The following is a 17,312-nucleotide window of genomic DNA, read 5'->3' on the forward strand; positions in this document are numbered from 1 at the left end:
AATCAAGAGTTGAAATGCAGCTCAAATAACTCGAAATTTTTAGTAATTAATGAATTTATTTTTAAGTTGGAGTCAAGTTCTTAGACTTCGTATGATACATGTATATCACATATGAAAAAAACATGAAGATATATATTTGTATTATACATATGGTTATAGAAAGTCATTTAAATTGGAATCAAATAATATTATAATGTTATAAATATTTACAATTAAATTAAAATAGAAATTAGAAAAATCGACTCGACTCAAAAAAATTTCAAGTCAACTCCAAGTTGTAAAACATGACTCGTCAACTCAAATAACTCAAATATTTTGAGTCGACTCGATCAAATGCTCACCCCTATTCATCCCTATAGGTCAAGTCGAGTTCAATTTTTGATGGACCTAAATTTGACCCAAGTATTATATTCTTCCACCCGTAATTCGTCTGAGTAGAGAGATGTATATTCTTATAATTACTTTTAAATATACAAGGAATAATTATAATATTTGATGCTCTTTACCCACCAACATTTCTTGTTTCCCAAGAAACTAGTAATTTAAAATCCCATCATCATGTTTCTTATAGCTACTAGGAAGCTGGAAAAAAAGAACACTTGGCAAAAGGTGGCAGTACGTAGAAACACCTGCTTAGATCTTTGTAGAAGGGATTCTACAAGTATGGAAGAAGAGAATGACAAAAAATAAACACCCCCGTGATTTAGAAATGCACCAGCAAGCCGCTAACCTCCTTCGTTTCGCTCAATTACAAGTACTGTCCGTGTATCCTGGCTCGGTTCTCTTCCCAGCGCAGTCTGGCATGCATCTCTCCAAATCTTTCCCGGCTGCACAATATACAGTGATGGGATCACATTTCATCAAAGAACAGTTCATGCTGGATTTGTCTAAACATGGGAGTAAAATGAGTTGGTAAAAGGCAGGATAAGTGACAATAATTATGCTGTCAAACGAAGGTTTTTACATCTTATAATTCTGTTTCTGAGGGTTGGTGGTTCAAATCATACTTGTCTACAGAAATGACTTGTGTTGGACCCATCAACCTAATAATGAAATCAAGTCCACGGAAGAAATGGCTTTTGGCGGATCTCCAATGCTTCTTCAATGGTTATATGTTTACATTTACCGATCTCAAATCGTATTCTCAGCAATTGTACTTATCGAAACAAATGAAGGTTTCTAAGATGTTTAAGTGCCAAGAACAGCTTAAAATGTGGGGCTGATAAATTCATGGAAGCACATTTCTCTATCAGTTATGATGGTCCAGGTCATTATTGGTTGTTTATAGGGCAAACAAATTATATAGCTAATACTGAAGAATGTCATAGGACCATACCTTTTGCCCCCTGGAAAGGCTCTGATAGTAATGTAAACCCCAGGTTCATCTTGTTCAACCCACTCGGTCTCGAGATCACTGGCATTGCTGATGGATAACTCTCCAGAGTGATCAGCCTCTCTTGATGTGCTACTTCTCATAGAGGCATCCATGGATGATATCTCTGTCTTGGCACCACTAATACTGGAAAGTTTTGGGTTGAGGTAAGACCAGAGTCGCAATAATGCCGAGCCTGCATCGGGTGCTGATCAAGTGAATCCGATGATGAATATGCCATGCCAATCCCAGTTGGACGATGTAAGTTGCGGGGTAAACATTCTTTAGTCAATGGGGGTGTTACAGGACTTCCTTGTGCAGATTCCATTTTTGAACTCTGTAAAGAACCAAAAGAATGGCGTTATTTAACATTCAACACAGCAATAGTGCAGGACATTGGTATGATCAGTTCATCCCTATGTAGCTCAGACTCTTTGCCGTTCTTGAAGCACTCATGTCCAACATTCGTGTTCGATGCATGGACATGGGGATAACTTTCAAAAATCTAACCATAACCAACACTCACACTAGAGTCCGAGTAACATAGATTCATTCACACAATGTTAAGCAGGCAAACAGCCTAAGAACTTGCATCAGCTTCAGATCTAGGGGGTGTTGCTAGTGGGCATGCCTGGCGATTAAACCTGTGGACATTGTAAAGTTCCATGACCCTATCATAATTCTCCGCCCACCATTGAGCTTGCCATTTGTTAAACATTTCTTGACTAGTCAAAGAAAATAAACTATGTTTCAGCACTCCTGATGTTCAAGATATTAGCATAGAATTCAGAAATTAGAGGTCGTCATATGCATGTGTTAAAATGGGGCAAAACAGTAACATGCATCAGGGAAGCCAAGCACAAGTTTTGGTTAAAACTTAAAATTATAAGAAAACACAGATAATAAGCCATAACATGCTATTACCCTTATTCACGAGCCAATAACTTGAAACCAACCATGACCAATATAAATGCACCTACACCATTTAATGTGGATGGATAATTAAAAAAATCATTGAAGCCAAACAAAGGCCAAAGAACTAAAAAAATCTAGATTTGTAAAATTTAGCAAAATTACCTGAGAGTGAGGGATTTGATGGATTGGTTGTGCTTAGTGATAGGAGTAGTAGAAGAGTCCATTTCCTCTTGTTGACTCAGTGAGTCATCACTGGGTTGCTTCGAACGAGCTATGCACGTCAGCAATGTTGTTTTTGAAATCCTCTGAAAACTAAGAGAGGTCTTCTGCCAAAAAAAATTACATTCAAAACCACTTTTGTGATTTGTCATATTTTAAGAACTAAACAATGAAACACTAATAAATTCCCCAGCAGCTTTTCTTTCTCCATTTAAAACAGAGTAAAACAAGAGGGTCAGAGAGATCATGACCAACAACAATAAACGAGTTTTCGAGTTTACCGTACAAAGAAACAAAAATTCAATGCACCCAGAAATCTTAGGATCAGTGGCTGGTAAGGGGAGAACTAACTAGTAACAACTAAGGTTTATACTTGGTATTTCTTTCTCTTTTTCCCCTGTAGTTTCAGAGAGCTCGATATTCGAGACTCGGTAATGACTCGGATCTCTTCAATGCCACGTTTAAGTTAAAACGCTCAGAGAATCTCTGCACCGACCCAAAATAGAGAAAAGCAAATTAAAACAACAAAAGGGTTTTTGATAGAACAGGTTGAGGAAAGGAAAGAAATAATAAGGTCCTCAATTCTCATCGAAAAAGAGAGAGGAATGGTTTAATGGTGCATTCGCGAATGGCTATAATGGGACAGCGTTTTGTTGCAGTTACTGGCCGTATATTGTGCTAGGAGAAGAGTGGACTGGGCAGTGGGGACTGGGGACTTCGAGCGAGAGAGAATACTGTGGTTGGCGGGTTGGCGCATGTCATTACTGGGCTCAGCCGATGTTTTCTCTCTGATAAGCTGTTTGATCTGATGCTGAAATTGTTTGGTATTTAATTCCGTAAATGAACTGGGATTTGATTAAGCCAATTTTTATTTATGTTTGTATTAATTTAAGAACAGTCAAGGAAAACACAATAAATTATATGTTTAGTTTATGATTATAATTATAAATCTTTATTATAATTCAGAATATTTTTATTTTTAATGAATTTAGTGACTTCTATAAAAGAAGAAATGTATGAGTGACTTAAATTGAAGATTGAAAATGATAAAATTTAAAAAAGGTGTATTTTGTAAAATATGTCTTTTTTATTTTTGATTGATTATGTTGTCATAACTATTTTTTAGAAAAATTAAAATATAAAAATAATTATGATTATATATATTCGAATCCAAAATTTAATTTACGATCCTTTTATTTCTATGAATTAAAAAATGATTGAATCTATTTTTAAAATAATTGACTCGATGAAAATAGTTTAGTTCACTCGATTTTATTTGAAAATGATGTTCTCTTATTACGTGAATTAACGGAAATTAAAATCCAATCATATTGTCGTAATTTCATCAACCCACAACACGAGACAACATTGCTTTTAATGATTTTGGAAAACGAGAAAATAAATGTATGATTTATGAATGCAACAATAATAAATGACATATATATAAAATGGATAAAATATTCATAAAATATAATGAAACTATATAGGAATGAATAAATAAAATAACTAAACAAAGGTAAATTTTTAGGATTTATGAAGCTCAAATTGAACAACCGAAAATATTGCCAAGAAGGGGTGAATTGACTTTTTCTGAATTTTAGGGAGTAAGGAGATTTTAAGGTATTAGAAAAACAATGCACATAGATTTATAGTGTTCAACTCCCTCAATGAAGTTTACTTCCACTATCGAAGCTCCTCACTTAGGATTTTCCAACAAATCTACTAATTTGTTCTTTCTTTTCCAAGGACAAAGAGATAACCTTTACAAACTCCCTAGCTTTTCAAAGGCTTAGCTAGAACCAAAACCCCTTTACAAAGGATAAAAAGAAGTAAACAAAGAAACCTCTAAAAGTAAGGTGTTTACAAATTAAACTCACAAAAACACAACTATTTACAAGATAATAGAAATAAAGAGTGAAAAGCTCTTCTCTCGTGTTTGATTACTTGGATATATGTTGGAATGAGTTTGTGGCCGTTTCTATCCGTTGGGAGTGATTTGGAGTCGTTGGAGATGTTTTTCTCTACAAAATAAAACTGCATAGGATATAGGGTATCGGTAATCCTATAGGGAGTATCGGTACCTTTGTAATATTTAAATAAAACTAACGTTACTAGTTGTTGGGTCTGACGGTATCGATATTATCCTTCATGGTATCAGTACCTATTTTGTATTCTGGAATTTGAGCAAGCAGGTAGTATCGGTACTACCTTGAGAGTATCGATACTTCTCTTACCTAGGGTATCAGTACCACATGAACAATATCGGTAATGTTCATATATTATTGATACTGTAAGAACAATATCGGTACTTCGTACGTTGAAAATCAGTTTTGTGCTTAAATTCATTTTTAATGGAATTTAAATTATTTTTGATAACTTTGAATAAATTCAATTCAAGTCCAAAAACATTTTGTCTTGATTTGTTATATCAAACATTACAAACATGGTTCAACGATCTCCCCTTTTTTATATAACAAAATATTTGAAAGAAAAATTGTTTTTGACAAAACTCCCCTTAATAAAACATTTAATGAAAAAGAAACATATTTTGGAAAATGTTAAAAGCTCCCCCTTTTTATTGAGAAATTAAAAATTTCAAACCATACTTCTCCCCCTTTTTGTTATATAAAAAATAATTCACTTTAAAGTTAAAAAATAACAATGGAGAGTAAGTGATAAATTTTATCATAAAATCATTTGAAAAATCAAAAGCTCCACCTTAATAAAGGCATTCCAAACAAAAATTTGACTTTTAAAAGCTTGACACTTAAAAAAATTGAATTTCAACAAATATGAATAAACATGTTAGTAGCACATGAAATTCAATAAATCCAAGTTTAATAAACTTTATGTAATACATGTTATTGAAAGTAAGTGCATGTGCATAAAGCTATCCAAAAATGTTATGCATTTGAAAATTTTGATATCAATTGTTAGAGAGATATCATTTGCATTTTAAACCACATGCATAAACATTTAAATTTATGTCAAAAATCAAAATTTGTAAAATCAAAGCATTTGAAAAATTGATATCAATTTTAGAGAGATATCATTTGCATTTAAAACCAATTTTGACCAAAATTTATTATGATTAACAAACATTTATGAAATATCATAAACTTTAGAAAATATTCATCATAACATATTTTCAACATACATGAGATGAAAAGTATAAAATTATTTAAAATCAAAGCTCATGCATGCATACAAAAAATAGGCAACCAATTAATCAAAGCAAAAACCTTAAGCTTAGAGGTTACCCATTCCTTTTCAAGTGTGGCTAGAGCATTTAAATATCTTCATTTTTATCACCATTGCTCCCACACACCTACAAGAGACATAAGAAGATTTTGGTATCCAAATTTCTTTGGATCCTTGAACATTAGTTTCAATGCCCCTTGTTTCAGTTTTAAACATAATGAGTTGTTTTTAGAAATTAATTACTTTTCTTTTGTTAAGCTCTCAAGCTTAACTTTCAAATCAAAATTTTGTTTTTCTAAATCATTGCTTTTTGACTTTTGAAGGCTCTAAATCATTTTTAAAAGATTCATTTTGTTTTTCAAAATCAACTTTTTCTTTCAAAACCAAATCATTTTCAACTTTAAGTTTTGAACTTAATTTCTTATATTTGGAATTCATGGTCTCAAATTCCAAATATGACTCATTATAAGCAACTTGTAACTCATCAAAAGAATAAGAATCTAATTCACTAGAGTTAGAAGTTATCATTGAATTTCATTGATGGTCATGAGGCATAGGTTAACTACTTCATCTTCATCATTGGAGTTGTCTTGATCACTCCAAGCTGCCACAAATGCCTTCTTTTTATTTGATCTCTTCTTCTTTAAGATGGGTCAATCATATTTGACATACCCCGTTCTTTAACATTCAAAGTACACCGGAGGACTCTTCTTTTTGCTTGATTTATGATTACTTCCTTGGAAGTCATGAATCTCTTAAATCTTTTGAAGAGCTTGGCCAACTCTTATTCTTCATCATCTTCTTCATCCATCTCTTCATTTGTATCTTGATTGCTCTCATTGGTGGACTTGAAGGCAATGCCTACCTCATTCTTCTTGTTCTTCTTTTTTCATCATCTTCCTCTTCCTTTACCATAAACTCATGAGTGAGAAGAGAACCAATAAGCTCATCAAGGGTGAGTGACTTGAGGTTCTTAGCTTTGATAATCGTCGTCTTCTTTGATTACCAAGACTTTGGAAGAGAGTATATCATCTTCCTTACAAGCTTCTCATTAGGGATTACTTCTTCAAATCTCTTGAGATCGTTGACAATCATGGAAAATATATCGTTATAGCTTTGATGTCTTCATCCGGTTTCATCTTGAAATTCTCATAGCTATGGTTGAGAAGACTGATCTTGGTTTCCCTCACTTTGTTGGTTCCTTTATGAGTGACTTGGAGCTTGTCCCAAATATCATTATCATTAGAACAAGAGGAGACTCTTCCATATTCATTCGAGTCTAATACACAGAAGAGGATGTGCATAGCCTTAACATTGAGTTAGAATTTATTCTCTCATCACTCCAATCATCCATCTCACCGATTGGACTGGAGTATCCTTTAACGATTGAGTTCCAAGCTTCTAGATCGTTCGTTTGAATGAAGAGAATCATCTTATTCTTCCAATAGCATAGTTTCTCCATTAAAATAAGGTGGCTTGTTGACCGGTTGAGTGTCTTCAATGTAGTAAGATCTGGAGGTCGAAGTCATATTCTTATCAGTTAAGTCGGGAATCAATAGATTTTCTTCAAGGATCGTCTCAAGGTTGTTAGACCTTCAAATGAGTCAAGCTCTGATACTAATTGTTAGGATTTATGAAACTCAAATTGAACAACCGAAAATATTACCAATAGGGGGTGAATTGGCTTTTTGAGAATTTTAGGGAGTAAGAGATTTAAAGGGAATAGAAAACTAATGCAAAGAGATTTATAATGGTTCAACTGCCTCAATGAAGTTTATATCCACTACCTAAGCTTCTCACTTAGGATTTTCCAACAAATCTACTAATTGGTTCTTTCTTTTTCAAGGATAAAGAGATAACCTTTACAAACTTCCTAACATTTCAAAGGCTTAGCTAGAACCAAAACCCCTTTACAAAGGATAAAAAGAAGTAAACAAAGAAACCTCTAAAAGGAAGGTGTTTAAAAATTAAAGCTCACAAAAATACAACTATTTACAAGAGAATAGAAATAAATAGTGAAAAGCTCTTCTCTTGTGTTTGATTGCTTGGATAGGTGTTATAACCCTTCTTCAAGTGTCTTGAACTTGTATTTATATGTTGGAATGAGTTTGTGACTGCTTCTAGCCGTTGGGAGTGATTTGGAGCTGTTAGAGGTATTTTTCTCTACAAAATAAAACTTCCCAGGACATGGGGTATCGGTACTACCTTTGTAATATTTAAATAAAACTAGTCGTTACTAGCCGTTGGGCCTGACGGTATCGATACAATACTTCATGGTATGGATACTACTATGTAAAGTAGTATCGGTATCCCTTTTGGTATCGATACTTGCATTCTGGAATTTAAGCAAGCTGGTAGTATCGGTACTACCTTGAGAGTATCGATACTTCTCTTACCTAGAGTATCACTATCACATGAATAGTATCGATACCGTAAGAACGGTATCGATACTGTAAGAACGGTATCGGTACTTCGTACGTTGAAAATAATTTTGTGCTCAAATTCATTTTTAATGGACTTTAAATTATTTTTGAAAACTTTGAATAAATTCAATTCAAGTCCAAAAACATTTTGCCTTGATTTGTTATATCAAAACATTACAAAACATGGTTCAACATAAATAAATAAATACAAAAAATGAATATTTATAAAAAAATATTTAATTAATATATATAAGAATATATTTTAAAAATCCAATATATCTAATTAAAAAAATTATTTGAAATGAATAAAATATATATCTAATTAACTTAATAAACAAAAAATAATGATGTTAAAAATATTTTATTCGAACAACCCTCGAAAGGGCACCCCAAGTGTTTGGAGGTCTTTCATAGATTGATCCAACAAAATGAGAACTCTTATCACTTTAACCCTTAAAGTAGCCTTGAAATAAAATACATGTATAATAATACAATATAACAAGGCATTACACTTAATAAAATATGGTATATTCATATTTAATATTTAAAAAAATATAAAACAGTATAGATAAATATATTTAAATATATATATATATATACAGGTAATAATAAAAGCATAAAAATTGTAATACTATATGAAACAAATAAATTAACTAAACATTAAATCCAAGGAAAGTAGAAATAGCAGGGACCAAGGTTGCAAATAAACCTTAAAGTATCATCCACAAACATAATCGAGGGACTAAAATAAAAACGACATAAATATCCTAACCAAAACTAAAAGGAAATGTAAATATAATAACAAACAAAAAAGGAATAAAACAGAAGAGAAAATAAATCGAAGCTCGAAACATGAACTAAATGAAATTCATTTGATGACTAAAATATAAAGTTAAAAGAAAAGGGGGACCGATCATTCTATTTACTCACACGAAAAAAACATGGAAACCCTAGCCCTAAACAACGTCGTTTTGGACGACATTTAAATACCCTTGAAGTTTAATTTTGCAGAAAAATGATCCCCAGTGGCTCCAAATCATCCCCAACAGCTAGAAACGGTCACAAGCTCATTTCAACATATAAAAACAAGTTGAGAACACTTGAAGAATGGTTAAACACTTATCCAAGAAATCAAACACAAAAGAAGAGTTTTTCATTCCTATTTTCCTTTATAATGCTAAGGATATTAGGGACAAGCTCCAAGTCACTCACAAAGGAACCAATGAAGTGAGGGAAACCAAAATCAGTCTTCTCAATCATATCTATGAGAATTTCAAGATTAAACTGGATGAAGAATCAAAGCTATGACGCATAGATTTTCCGTGATTGTCACAGTCTCAAGAGATTTGGAGAAGTTATCCCTAATGAAAAGCTAGTAAGAATGATGATTTATTATTTCCAAAGTCTTGGAAATCAAAAAAGACAACGATAATCGAAGTTAAGAACCTAAAGACTCTCACTCTTGATGAGCTTATTGGTCTTCTCACTCATGAGATGATGGTAAAGGAATAAGAAGAAGATGAAGAAAAGAAAAACAAGAAGAATGAGGTAGGAATTACCTTCAAATCCACCAATGAGAGCAATCAGACTCAAGTGAAGAGGTAGATGAAGATGATGAGAAGAAGAATAGATGGCCAATCTCTTCAAAATATTCAAGAGATTCATGACTTCTAAGGAAATGAAACATGAATCGAGCAAAAAGAAAAGTCCCCGGTGTGCTTCAATTGTCAAAGAATGGGGCATGTCAAGTATGATTTCCCCTCCTAAAGAAGAAGTGATCAAGTAAAAAGAAGGAATTTGTGCAGCTTGGAGTGATGAAGATGACTCCAATGATGAAGATGAACTAGTCAACCTTTGCCTCATGGCCATCGAAGAAGATTCAATGGTATATTCTAATTCAAATGAATTAAATTCATATTCTTTTGATGAGTTACAAGATGTTTATAATGAGTTGTATTTGGAATTTAAGACCACGAATTCCAAATAATAAGAAATTAATTTCAAAATTTAAAGTTTAGAATTATTTGATTTTGAAAGCAAAAGTTGATTTTGAAAAACAAAATGAAACTGATGATTTAGTGCTTTCAAAAATCAAAATCAATGATTTAGAAAAAGAAAATTTTGATTTGAAAGTTAAGCTTGAAAGCTTTACAAAAGAAAAATAATTAATTTCTAAAAACAACTCATTATGTTTAAAAAGGGCAAAATGCTCACATTGTCATTTTCATGGTCACTTGAAACATACTTGTCCATTAAAGAAAGGAAAACGTTTTAAAATTAAAAATATATGGGTTCTAAAGTGAACAAGGGGCATTGAAACTAATGTACAAGGATCCAAAGCAATTTGGATACCAAAATCCATATAAATGTCTTTTGTAGGTGTGTGGGAGCAATGGTGATAAAAGAGAAGATACTGAAATGCTCTATCCATACTTGAAAATGAATAGGTGACCTCTAAGCTTAATGATTTTGTTTTGATTAATTGGTTTCTCATTTAGTTTTAAGCATGCGTGAGTTTTGATTTTAAATAATTTTATGTTTTCTATCTCATGTATGTTAAAAAGTGTTATGAAGAACATTTTCTAAAGTTTTAATGATTTTTCATAAAGGTTTGTTCATTATAATGAATTTTGGTCAAAATTGGTTTTAATGCTTTGTTTTACAAATTTTATTTTTTGACCTTAATTTAAATGTTTATGCATATGATTTATTATAAATGATATCTCTCTAACAATTGATATCAATTTTTCAAATGCATAATATTTTTGGATAGCTTTATGCACATGCACTTAAATTCAATAATTGGTATTGCCTAAATTTTATTAGACTTGGATATATTGAATTTCATGTGCTACTAACATGTTTGTTCATCTTTGTTGAAATTCAAACTTTTTAAGTCTCAAGCTTTTAAAGTCAATTTTTTTGTTTGGAAAGCTATTTTTGTGGCGGAGCTTTGAATTTTTAAATGATTTTAATGTTAAAATTACAACTTACTCCTATTTTTATTTTTAAACTTAAAAGTTGAATTATTTTTATATAACAAAAGGGGGAGAAATATGAGTTTGAAAAATTTAATTTCTCAATGAAAAAGGGGAGCTTTAGTATTTTCCAAAATATATCTTTTTGATTAAATGTTTTATTAAAGGGCAGTTTTGCCAAAAACAATTTTTCAAATGTTTTGTTATATCTAAAAGGAGGAGATTGTCGAACCACGCTTTATAATATTTTGATATAACAAATTAAGGCAAAATGTTTTTGGACTTAATCGAATTTGTTCAAAGTTTTCAAAAATAATTCAAAGTCCACAAAATAAGAATTTGAGCACAAAACTGATTTTATGGGTAGTAGTATTGACACTGTTCTTACAGTATCGATACTGCATGAATAATACCAACACTGTTACGTAGTACTGATACCAAAGGTAAGAGAAATATCGATACTCTCAAGGTAGTATCGATAGTACCAGTTGTTTTCCAAATTGCTCAAATTCCAGAATGCAAAATAGGTACCGATACTCAAAGGAGTATCGATACTACTTTTCAAAGTAGTATCGATACCATGAAGCATAGTATCGATACTGGTCAGGCTCAACGACTAGTAATGATTAGTTTATTTAAATATTATAAAGGAAATACTGATACTTATTAAAGGAGTACCGATACTTATTAAAGGATTACCGATACTCCATGTCATGGGAAGTTTTATTTTGCAGAAAAATTATCCCCAATGGATCCAAATCATCCCCAACGGCTAGAAACGACCACAAGCTCATTTCAACATATAAAAACAAGTTGAGAACACTTGAAGAAGGGCTACTTATCCAAGCAATCAAACACAAAAGAAGAGTTTTTCATTCCTATTTTATAATGCTAAGGAGATTTGGGACAAGCTCCAAGTCACTCATGAAGGAACCAATGAAGTGAGGGAAACCAAAATCAGTCTTCTCAATCATAGCTATAAGAATTTCAAGATTAAACTGGATGAAGACATCAAAGCTATGACGATAGATTTTCCGTGATTGTCAACAGTCTCAATGGATTTGGAGAAGTTATCCCTAATGAGAAGCTAGTAAGAAAGATGATTTATTCTCTTCTAAAGTCTTGGCAATCGAAGAAGACGACGACTATCAAAGTTAAGAACCTAAAGACTCTCACTCTTGATGAGATTATTGGTTCTCTTTCATTCATGAGATGATGGTAAAGTAAGAATAAGAAGATGAAGAAAAGAAAAACAAGAAGAAGAAGGTAGGCATTGCCTTCAAATCCACCAATGAGAGCAATCAAGAATCAAGTGAAGAGGTGGATGATAATGATGATGAAGAACAAGAGATGGCCAAGCTCTTCAAAAGATTCAAGAGATTCATGACTTCTAAGGAAATGAAACATGAATCGAGCAAAAAGAAAAGTCCCCCGGTGTGCTTCAATTGTCAAAGAATAGGGCATGTCAAGTATGATTGTCCCCTCCTAAAGAAGAAGTGATCAAGAAAAAAGAATGCATTTGTGGTAGCTTGGAGTGATGAAGACGGCTCTAATGATGAAGATGAAGTAGCCAACTTTGCCTCATGGCCATCGAAGAAGATTCAATGGTATATTCTAATTCAAATGAATTAAATTCATATTCTTTTGATGAGTTACAAGATGTTTATAATGAGTTGTATTTGGAATTTAAGACCACGAATTCCAAATAATAAGAAATTAATTTTAAAATTTAAATTTGAAAATTATTTGATTTTGAAAGCAAAAGTTGATTTTGAAAAACAAAATGAAACTAACGATTTATAGATTTCAAAAATCAAAATGAATGATTTAAAAAAAAAGAAAATTTTGATTTTAAAGTTAAGCTTGAAAGCTTTACAAAAGAAAAAGAATTAATTTCTAAAAACAACTCATTATGTTTAAAAATGGCAAAATGCTCACATTGTCATTTTCATGGTCATTTGGAACATACTTGTCCATTAAAGAAAGGAAAACGTTTTAAAATTTAAAAAATATGGGTTCTAAATGGAACAAGGGGCATTGAAATTAATGTACAAGGATCCAAAGCAATTTGGATACCAAAATCCATATAAATGTCTCTTGTAGGTGTATGGGAGCAATGATGAAGAAAGTGAAGATACCGAAATGCTCTATCCATGCTTGAAAATGAATGGGTAACCTCTAAACTTAATGCTTTTGTTTTGATTAATTGGTTGCTCATTTAGTTTTAAGCATGCATGAGTTTTATTTTAAATAATTTTATGTTTTCTATCTCATGTATGTTAAAAAGTGTTATGAATAACATTTTCTAAAGTTTTAATGATTTTTCATAAATGTTTGTTCATTATAATGAATTTTGGTCAAAATTGGTTTTAATGCTTTGTTTTTACAAATTTTATTTTTTTGACCTTAATTTAAATGTTTATGCATGTGATTTATTATAAATGATATCTCTCTAACAATTGATATCAATTTTCAAATGCATAACATTTTTAGATATCTTTATGCACATGCACTTAAATTCAACAATTGGTATTGCATAAAGTTTATTAGACTTGAATATATTAATTTAATGTGCTACTAACATATTTGTTCATCTTTGATGAAATTCAATTTCTTTAAGTGTCAAGTAAGTGTCAAATTTAAATGATTTTAATGTTAAAATTACCAAAATATGTATCTTTTTGATTAAATGTTTTATTAAGGGGCATTTTGCCAAAAACAATTTTTAAATATTTTGTTATATAAAAAGGAGGAGATTATTGAACCATTTTTTATAATATTTTTATATAACAAATTAAGGCAAAATGTTTTTGGACTTAATTGAATTTGTTTAAAGTTTTCAAAAAGATTTCAAAAATAATTCAAAGTCCATAAAACAAGAATTTGAGCACAAAATTGATTTTGGGTAGTAGTATCGACAATGTTCTTACAGTATCGATACTGCATGAACAATACCGACATTGTTCACATAGTATCGATACCAAATGTAAGAGAAGTATCGATACTCTCAAGGTAGTATCGATACTACAGTTGTTTTCCAAATTGCTCAAATTTCATAATGCAAAATAGGTACCGATACTCAAAGGAGTATCAATACTACTTTTCAAAGTAGTATTGATTCCATGAAGCATAGTATCGATACTATTCAGCCAAACGAATAGTTTATTTACATATTATAAAGGAAATACCTATACTTATTAAAGGAATACGATACTCCATGTCCTGGGAAGTTTTATTTTGTAGAAAAATGATCCCCAACGGCTCCAAATCATCCCCAATATGTAGAAACAACAACAAGCTCTTTCTAACATATAAAAACAAGTTGAGGACACTTGAAGAAGAGTTAGAACACCTATCCAAGCAATCAAACACAATAGAAGATTTTTTTATTCTTATTTTCATTTCTCTTATAAATATTAGTGTTAGTGAGATCATTGCAAATCTTTTGTTTATTTTTTTTTGAGCTTAAATCTTTGTAAACACCTTCTTTTAGAGTTTTTTTTGTTTACATATTATACCTTGTGAAAAGGGATTGGTTCTAACTTAGCCTGTGAAAAACTAGGGAGTGTAAAGGTTATCTTTTGATCCTGTAAAAAGAAAGAACAAATTAGTGAATTTGTTAGAAAATCCTTAATAAAGAGTTAAGGTAGTGGATGTAAACTTAATTGAGAAGTCAAACCACTACAAATCCTTGTGCAATTTTGTCTATCTTTTTACTCCTTACTCCCTAAATTCAAAAAGTCAATTCACCCCCTCTTGGTAAATTATTCGGTTGTTCAATTGAGCTTCATCGAAATCTCAACATATATGTTAAAGCTTGGCTTGAAGGCTATGTGAGATCGAGCTAATACTTTAGTTTGTGCAGGAATTGTACCGGTGTTATATAACATTGGGTTCCTTTAGTGATATACCTGATGGTTATGTGAGGACCAGAGATTATTCAGTATGTTTGTGGGAATTACGCCGATGCTATCTGACACTGGGGTTTCTTCAGTAACTAGTGTTTGAGAGCCATGTGAGATCAGATACTATTCAGGTTTGCATTCAAATAATGCACAGTATGTTAGGTTCATATTCAATTATTAGGGTTAGAGACCCTTTAGAGGTTCTCATGGTAAAACCCTTAGTAAATGACTAAGGGAAGCGTGAGACTCTTACGTCTGAGGTAAAACAATAAAGCCTAAGTAGGTAACACTTGACCTGGATCATACATGCACTTACTGTTTATTACTATGTCTTCAGAATGCTTATGTTTATGAAATTCTTATGTTGCTCTAGATTAGCGATTATATTGTTGGGCTTTGTAAGCTCAGCCTTTGGATATTTTTCTTTGGTATGTCAGTAGCTTGGGTAGTTCATGGAGCACCATCGTAGTAGGACTTCCAGCATCTCCGACAGAATATTGTACTGTAGCTTTAGTGGGCATATGTATTTACAGGGCCTTACTTATGTATTTGAGCTGTAATCTTCAAAATGTATTATTTTGTTTTAAATTATGTGTCACGGAGCTTCGGTTTTGTAAAATGATTTTATAATGGTTATTTATGTTGTATTTATGATACCATTTAGTACGTTTGAAAATAAAATAAACAGGTTTTAAATTTTAGGGGTTGCATCGGTAGCCCAGTGTGACACTTTAGGCCTAATCGAGTTTAGGGTGTTACAAAAACAAACTCAAAGGATATAATCGTTGTTTGTTGATGGTGTTGTTCCTTCATGATGAGGATGGCTAGCACATTTGAATGATTGTTTCTTTATTTATAGAAGTCAAAATTGAAGACCATGTTAGCCTCATTCTTCTTAAGAACTTAATAAGGTGATGATCTCACTCTTTTCTTTGAATGGCACTGAGTCGTGTGACAATCTTACTCCTTCCTCTGAATGATGTTAAGTCATAATTGGTAGGTGATCAACTCTTTTTTTTTTGAAGAACATTGGATCGGTGACGATCTCATTCTTTTCTTAGAAAGATGCTGAGTCATGGACGATCATACTTATTCCTCTAAAGAACTCTAAGTCGTATTTGGTAAGTGATCTACTCCTTTTGTTGAAGGACACTGAATCTGGTGAGGTCTCACTCTGTCCTCTGAAAGACAAAGAGTCACAGAACGATCTTACTCTTCCTCTAAAGGACGCTAAGTCTTAATTCGGGTGATCCACTCCTGAGATGGGTTTTTAGGATCCTATTTGAAAAGGTCATATGACATGATTCCATATGTATCACATGTAATATGTCCCCAAAAATGATCTAATGTAATTTAATATGAATGTTTGATGTAAAGATACAAATTTATGTAACATGTATGTATATGTTAATGCATGTTTTCTTGATTCAATGGTCAGGTACGGATGCCTTATCAGTCTTCATCTCTTCCTGGTCCAGTTGTCTTAATTTTTTCACACCAGAGTGTAACCTTTCAATTATTGGCTTGTGTCAATTTCTTCTTACCCCGATAAAATTGTGCCCCAAAATTATCATATTTGCTTGCCTTAATTCTGATTCTAAGATTCTACGTCTGAGGGACACTAGCCAATTTCCAAGATATACTCTAGAGAGATTGTCTTGTTTGAAAAATGTTTTTCTTCCTTTATTTTCAAAAGTTGAAAATGATTAATGATGAAGTTTTGAAAAATGTTGATAATTTTTTTTGAAAAAATGTGTGATGAAAGAATTTTGAAAAATATTGTCGTGACTTTATAGTTCACAATTGAGACAAATCATAAAACAAGAGTTTATTAGATATTGAAAAATTAATTACGTTTTTAATTTTTCAAAGTTATGACTCTTTGACAAGTATCAAGATTTGGCAGGTTGATTTTAGGTTGGCTTCATAAATTTTCTATAGTTTAATGTCATCGAGTTATCATTCTCTTCCTTGTTCATGTGAACATTATTGCATGCCCCTCATTCTCGGCTTGCCATTTTAATCGGATATAACAAAAATAATGCCATTAACATACTCAATTGCTAGACCTTTTAGAACACTTCCATTTTAGTTCTCTAAAATCTTTCATTTATTCAAGCTTTGTAAACTCCTTTAGCAGAGGTAGTGCTAAGATATCGGTCTAAAGATAAAAGACATGAGTGTTCATGTGAAGTTGACTATAACAGGTTTTCCTCAACTCCCTTAGTCATTTGTCCACCAACACTCCCTAATTTAAACCTTAGGCATTACCTTTATTGAATTACCTAAACTCTTTTTT

General features: G+C 31.8%; 1 pseudogene; it reads right to left on the minus strand.

Annotated features, from left to right (window-relative positions):
• Positions 1-528: 528 nt before the first annotated feature.
• LOC120180064 lies at positions 529-2,331 on the minus strand (annotated as a pseudogene).
• Between the last annotated feature and the right edge of the window lie 14,981 nt (positions 2,332-17,312).

Source organism: Hibiscus syriacus, unplaced genomic scaffold (assembly GCF_006381635.1).
Source record: "Hibiscus syriacus cultivar Baekdansim isolate YM2019G1 unplaced genomic scaffold, ASM638163v2 tig00112488_pilon, whole genome shotgun sequence".
NCBI lineage: Eukaryota > Viridiplantae > Streptophyta > Magnoliopsida > Malvales > Malvaceae > Hibiscus > Hibiscus syriacus.